Source organism: Ixodes scapularis, unplaced genomic scaffold (genome assembly GCF_016920785.2).
Source record: "Ixodes scapularis isolate PalLabHiFi unplaced genomic scaffold, ASM1692078v2 PGA_scaffold13__105_contigs__length_92229423, whole genome shotgun sequence".
Classification (NCBI taxonomy): domain Eukaryota; kingdom Metazoa; phylum Arthropoda; class Arachnida; order Ixodida; family Ixodidae; genus Ixodes; species Ixodes scapularis.
In genome coordinates, this window is record NW_024609839.1 from 64,519,355 (window position 1) to 64,524,398 (window position 5,044).

The 5,044-nt window shown below is 44.0% G+C and overlaps 1 pseudogene; it reads left to right on the forward strand.

Annotated features, from left to right (window-relative positions):
• The first annotated feature begins 1,384 nt into the window (after positions 1-1,384).
• On the forward strand, positions 1,385-4,804 carry LOC120845219 (annotated as a pseudogene).
• The last annotated feature ends 240 nt before the right edge of the window (positions 4,805-5,044 follow it).

The following is a 5,044-nucleotide window of genomic DNA, read 5'->3' on the forward strand; positions in this document are numbered from 1 at the left end:
TCTGTTCGCAGACTGTCTTTTGTATGAGGTATAACTTATAAGAATTATGACCCCGGATTTGCGATTACGGTGAGCGTTAAGAGTCCGAAATTGTTTACGCTCTGCTTTTTTTTCTCTTTTTTCTTTTCTTGCTGATTTGCTTTTAATGATTTAGGTTGCGAATAAAAAGTTTCTCAATACTTTTTTTTGTGTGTGTGTGTTTGTGTGTGTGTGTGTGTGGACAACCAAGCAGAGGGTTGGTCGTCCTGAGGAAAGGCCACTTTAGATTACTTTGAAATCTCGAATTACAGACAAAAGGAGGTTTGCACTTTAGCTCGTCAAGATTCGTTCAGGATAACGGGTCAAGGTACATCTGCGTCACGACCAGAGCGATTTTTTTAGGCTTCTGGTTTGTACCATATCATTTGTGTGCTTCTTAGAAGAAGGAAGGGTATTGTTTTTAGAACAGTGATAGTTGTGAACCCTTATATTTTAATGAAGGGGCTGGGGTGTTGAAGGTTCCGTGCTTTCCAGCGACCGCGTTCAGGTGTTTAGCGGGTGTTGAGTTATTTCCAAGTATCGACAGTTACTTAGGCAATATTTGTTTTGAGCTAGTTCGTATTGCCAATGGCGAAGCTCTAATGCCAAATACAAATACAGAAATAATTCGATAAGGTGAGTTTGACAAATTTAGGCTACGTTTATATCTGCACATTTCGTTTAAGTTTTACTCTGAATTTAAAAAAAAAATTGCTAAAACAATAAAATAAAATTTTGAATTTCAAAGAATTGGGAATCTAACAAAAGTAAACCGCGATAAACCCTAATTCATCAACGTAAAAAAAATATCAGAAAGTAAACTTTTTAATTTTAGGAAAAGTAAACTCCGAGAACACGGAATCTTAATTATAATGCGGAGCAAAAGCATATCATATTTTATTATGACGGTACGCTCTCAACGAGGCCGTTATGCTGCAATTTCTGCGATAATATTCATCATTTCAATATTTACCTATAAATCTTGAAAACGAATCGGCAAGGTTTGAGTTTGAAGAATGCTGTACTTGTTTCTCGAAAGGCTTTTTTCTGTGCTACAACCATCGACACCTGAAATCGAGTGTAGCGGTGCTTCCAGACAGGCGCCGTTTACGGATGGCGGTTGTGTATTCTGGATAACGGAGTTGACTGACGAAACCCTTATCAACCCCGGGAGCTTTAGGCCAAGGACGATGATACCGCGGCCAACCTATCACCTGTCTACGAGCTTTTAGGTGCACTGTCCATGCCAGGCGGTGTCATTGAAACCGTAAAAGAGTGGCCTGAATTTGACCTGTTAATGCTGCTGCCTCATGTTGGAGATGGTGATTGCCACGATGGATAACCAGGGAGCGAGTCCGGTTGTGATATGCCATGCGACAATCTTGCTGGTAAGTTGTTTTGTTTATCTTTCTTCCAAAGAAATGCGCTATCTTTCAATACGAGCGCCAAACGTGCTCCGCCACCGGACTTGGTTGTCTGTGTCGCCGCCCGCCATTGACCCTGGCAAGTTTCTTGGCCCTATTTTTTTATAAAAAGTAAACTACGCGTTGAAATTAAAAAAAAAAATCGTCCTGTGAAATACACTTTTGACGAAAAGCTTAGGTTGATACGTGCACACGTCGATTTTTACGGTCCATTCTAGATCGAGCCTGGTAACTTGGGACATCCTATATTTTGAGTAAAGTACAAGGACAGTCGCCCAATTTTTTAAGAATATCACGCGAGCGTCGATCGCCGGGACGGTCAGCGCTGCGCACGGGAGAAATGCGTCGTCACGGGAGAGATTAGGCGCGTGCGCACAAAGCTCTCTCCGGTGCGAGCGTCGTCTGCTAGGCTATTCTGTTGACCGCACCCAGCCCCTGTTCCTTATCTGCTGGCATAGCTGACCGCCTTTAAGCAAAGATCTGAGGCCGGATTCTGAAGAAACATCTTATCTTACGAAATCTTAGCCAAGAAGTTCGTAACTTAAGAAGTTCGTAAGATCAGCCGAAATCGGTATGCTCGAAAGGCTTCTTGGCGTGTTCTTAGCTGCGAACTAGGGAACGACCAGGGAACGACAGAAGGCGCGAGAGGAGCGAGAGAAAGAGAAGCTTCCGGTGTCTCGTAACCGACGAGAACAAGCGAGAGGGGTGTGTTGCTATGGCGATTCTGACGACAATAACACTTTTGGTTTGATAGTACCACGTGTAGTTGAGATCTGATGGCGTCTCCACCACCTGTCAAAAAAAGCCGAAAGGCCAATTTTTCGGAGAACGAGCTGTCGGCTCTGGTAGACGGATACCAGCAGCGCAAAGTGGCGATTGAGGGAAAAGGGAACAGCGCGCATGGCTCGATTGCCAAGCAGCGGGCTTGGGAACAAATTACTCGCGATGTGTTCGCAGTTTCCGGCATCCGAAGGGAAGTGGCCGACATAAAAAAGAAATGGGCCGATGTCAAGAGCATCAACAAGAAGCGGGGTAAGTCAGTTCTCAAGTTTTGGAGTTCGCGAACTTAAATGATACGATATGCTTTGTACTAATGTAAGAGGCAAAATGTTCGGCGCTAGCGCTGAGTCAACGCACGAGCACATTTTACTCCTTCCCAATAGTGCTTTTAATAATGTTGTTGACATTAGACGCGCTAGCGGAGATGACTTAGCTAGATGCATTCTTTTGCGAACATTTATTTTATGCTGTCATACACTGTGGAAGGTTCCCGCCTTCTGTTAGCTACGAGGGAGGTTTTAGCAAGCGTGTAGTGACAACTAACAGTGTTAAACCAGTTCAATTTTGCTCGAGATATTAGCTGGTGTCCGACACAGAAAAATGTTGCGAAGTTTGAGGTCATCCTTATGCACGTTCGAAAGGCATACCTGTTGCCCAAAAGCCTTGGCTAGGCAATGAAAACCGGTGATCGAGCAGTCGCGCTTACAGCAGCCTCCTTTGTCTGCTACGTTATTTAATACTGACACAATACGCAGGTACAGCCGTGAAAAAAAGTCAGTGTGCCATGGAGGCGGCGTAGGCGACGAGCCCCTCAACGAGATGGAGGAGAGAATCGTGGGGCTGCTCAACGTGGAGTCGGTGGAGGGCATTCCAGGCGCCTTTGACATTGGCGTTGCCCCGATTCAAGAGGTGTTTGTGGGTGTGCCCTTCTCCCTGCCACTCTCGGGTAGGTTTGCACAAGCCTGGATTAAACACTACCTTTCTTCATTAATGGTTTGCCTAGAATTATGCGGTCAAAACATTATTAGCAGCCTACCATGTGTGTGTCGTGTTTGTTGCTTTTCTTGGTCAAACTAATTTTTAAATACAAATTTTCAAGGTACTCCTGCCAGGCCGAGCTCAGCAAAGCCAGTTCCCTCAGTTGGTGAGTTAGCAAGGGTTCTACTTCCATTGCAAAATATAAAATAATAGTGCCGTCCAAGCAAACTACCAGTTAATTTGTATGTACCCGCCTAGTATGTACCTGTCACGTTTGTTGCTTTTCTTGGTCAAACTAATCTTTAAATACAAATTTTTAAGGTACTCCTGCTAGGCCGAGCTCAGCAAGGCCAGTTCCCTCACTTGGTGAGTTAATAATGTGGGCTGATTAGTTGCATGGTTAATGTTCCTCTTCATTACTGCTCTTCAAACCATCCCCGTAACCTCCAGTTTTGAATTATCAATCGGGTAGCTGATTATCCAAGTGATTTGGACTGGGACCCACATTGTATGGACAAGCAGTACGTTACTGTCTTCCCAAACACTGTTTGCTGGATCCGTACAGTGCATTTCTGGATCTTGTTTAAGGCACCACCATAACGGCAGGCAGGTCCACGGTTTTTACCATAGCAATCATAACATTACTTATAATGGTTATAATTACATTACCTAATCACAACATTTTCGGTCATTCAACCTGGTTGGTAGTCAACGAATACGGTGGCCGCCAGCTGCAGGTGTTGCTGGTTGAGCAATCAAGCTTAGTTGGTACAACTTTCTGCAATCTCTCAGTCCTGTGTTAGTGAGCATTTTTTCCACGCAGAGCCTGTATTTCCTAACAGCAAATATTTCGGTACTCAAGGCTGTTGGCTTTTCTATTTAGATAGCCAAGAAGCGAGCACAAGTGGCCAACCAGAAGTGGGTGATATGTTGGCCCACTCTTCGGGAAATCCGAAGTCACGCCAAGAAAGTGAGTAGCAATCCTAAATGCTGCTAGATGCAGACCACACCATGCAGCAATACAAACATAACACTTAATGCAGAACCAAAACAGATATATTGCAGCATCTGATCAAAACAAGTGTTCAAGTCCATAAAAAAAAAAAAATCTCCACTGTCAAAAGGAACAGAGTAGAAATTTGTGCTGCTTATAACTATTAAGGTGCAAGTTCTCTCATTAGCAACTTGTGATGATCATTCGTACATGCTTCCTGTAGTTAGATATGGCCTGCATAGTTAATGCAATAAATGCAGGGGTGCAGGCAAGCTGGATAATAAGAACCAATAAATATTCCCTGAAGGGGACAAAGGACAAACACAAATCTCCAACAGCAGCTATGCGATTTGTGCGTGGCGCTGGTTTCATAGCTATATAATGGAAATGTGACAATGCAGTGCTGTGACCGCTTTGAACCGTGCAAACATCTTTTCCGTCGTCTGCAGGGATCAAGGAAGACCCCACACAAAAGATCATCGAGGGACAACAGGCTATCACAGCCCGCTTGGATAGGCTTATGGAGCTGCACGAACAGATGGTGGCTCTAAAAGCTTACAAACTTAATGTATGCTTTAAGAACGGAGAAATTGTTCCAAAATATGAATAAAAAGGCACTTGTATAGAACAGCAATACATTGTTTCTTTATTACACGAAGTTTCTGGTGTCACCGCTGATCTCTACAATGATTTTCTGGATCGCTTCTTCCTCCTTGTAGTGCAGGTGAATCCACCGGAAGTTCTCAATCGGCCGTCTTATGCCATGCAAAAGTCAGCCGGGCGTAGTGCCGTGAAGACTAGTACATCCATGGAGAAACCCATTTTGAGCTTCATCACCGTCATGATTGAA